We start from the raw sequence: 1,611 nt of genomic DNA on the forward strand, positions 1-1,611 counted from the left end.
CGCGGGCCCTGGCGGCAGGGCAGGGTGGGCTGTGCCTGCACCTGTACGGTCTGTGCGTGTCCAGTGGGTGCGGGTGACACTGTAAGCCCTCCCCTGAGGCAGCCGCTCGGTCCCGATCGGACCCTGCGCCTCACCTCTGCGTTAGCGTCCCCACTCGGGCAGCCACACGCACAGCTGGTGAAGGAGGAGGTCTCTGCGGGGCTCTCCGGGCGGTGGAGCTGTAGGTCCGAATCATGAGCTCCTCGCGCCTGGGTTTATCATCTGTGAACGGGGTGAGGGTCCCTGTGGCTGGGAGGCCGGCCGAGATGCCAGGGGCGGGGGGGGGGACAGGGAGCGCAGGCCAGGTGCTCAGTGTCCGCAGGGGCCTGTGCACTCAGAGGCAAAGGAGCTCCCAGCCGGAGGGAGACGGCCCGGCGGGAACAGACGCCGACAGCCACAGCACGAGCTGCTGTCCCAGGGAAGTGGGGGGAGGAGTCAACAAAAGCAAGAAAGATAAAGGGAGAGAAAGAAAGTAAAAAGTACAGGGAGGAACGGCACCCGAACCCGGGGCTGGGAGGGGAGTGGGGGTTGGAGAGGTGGGTGCTCCTCAGGGAGCACCCGGGGGCTGGGGACCTGCCCCGCCCTGTGTGCCCCTGGGAGACGGCTCTCTGGGCCACCTTCCTCTCTCAGTCTCGGGGCTTCGACCCGGCAGGAGCCCCAATGGCCTGAGGAGAACACCCCCCGCTATTGTGAGGCCTTAGGCTGGGAAAGAATTCAGAGCCAAGACTCAAACTAGAAGAGGACATTTATTTAGGACAGTGATGGCGAACCTATGACACGCGTGTCAGAGGTGACACGCAAACTCATTTTTTTTGGTTGATTTTTCTTTGTTAAATGGCATTTAAATATATAAAATAAATATCAAAAATATAAGTCTTTGTTTTACTATGGTTGCAAATATCAAAAAATTTCTATATGTGACACGGCACCAGAGTTAAGTTAGGGTTTTTCAAAATGCTGACACGCCGAACTCAAAAGGTTCGCCATCACTGATTTAGGAAGTCACAGCGGTTGCGGAAGAGATTCATAGAAGGAACCGATGTAGGAAATAAGTCACCGAGGCAGAGGAAGGGCCCTTGGGGCTGAGGAGGGAGGCAGGTAAAGGCGAGGTGCCTGGGACAGTGGAGGGAAAGTGATATGGGGGGGGGGGGGGCATTTGAACAAAGGCTCTCAAGCCTGTCCCTGGTGCGTGGGGAGGTGGGGCGTGGAGGCCAGAGGTCAATCCTGAAGCCCGCAGGGGCCAGGCTGGGGCTGTGAGGGTGCAGAGGTGGCTGGAGCTCCAAGGGTAGGGGCTCCTGCAGCAGCCAGGAGGAGGGGGAGGGGGACACCTGGGTGGCCTGGAGGAACGGTCGGGGGCGAGTGCGAATGTGTTTGGGTGGAGATTCCCCAAAGCATCAGTGAGCGGCCCTCCCCCGACCCGCCCCCTGTGGACTGGCAGAGGCCGGGGACACAGCTCCCACCATTTTGGTGAAAACTCAAAAGACAAACAGATTGAGATGTTGCTACCCGATCTGCCGACCTGTGATGTCTGCGGCTGCACCTCGGTCCCCCCCCCGGGGCGTCACGGTCCCG

The 1,611-nt window shown here is 60.0% G+C and overlaps 2 protein-coding genes across 2 annotated transcripts in view; one reads left to right on the forward strand and one right to left on the reverse strand.

Moving 5' to 3' along the window:
* Positions 1 to 1,611, reverse strand: part of LONP2 (lon peptidase 2, peroxisomal) — a 195,725-nt gene that overhangs the window by 104,699 nt on the left and 89,415 nt on the right. The window lies entirely within an intron of this gene.
* Positions 1 to 1,611, forward strand: part of ABCC12 (ATP-binding cassette, sub-family C (CFTR/MRP), member 12) — a 43,144-nt gene that overhangs the window by 15,599 nt on the left and 25,934 nt on the right. The gene's annotated exons all lie outside the window — the stretch shown is intronic.

The sequence above is a fragment of the Myotis brandtii genome, unplaced genomic scaffold, assembly GCF_000412655.1.
Source record: "Myotis brandtii unplaced genomic scaffold, ASM41265v1 scaffold633, whole genome shotgun sequence".
In the NCBI taxonomy this organism is placed as follows: Eukaryota; Metazoa; Chordata; class Mammalia; order Chiroptera; family Vespertilionidae; genus Myotis; species Myotis brandtii.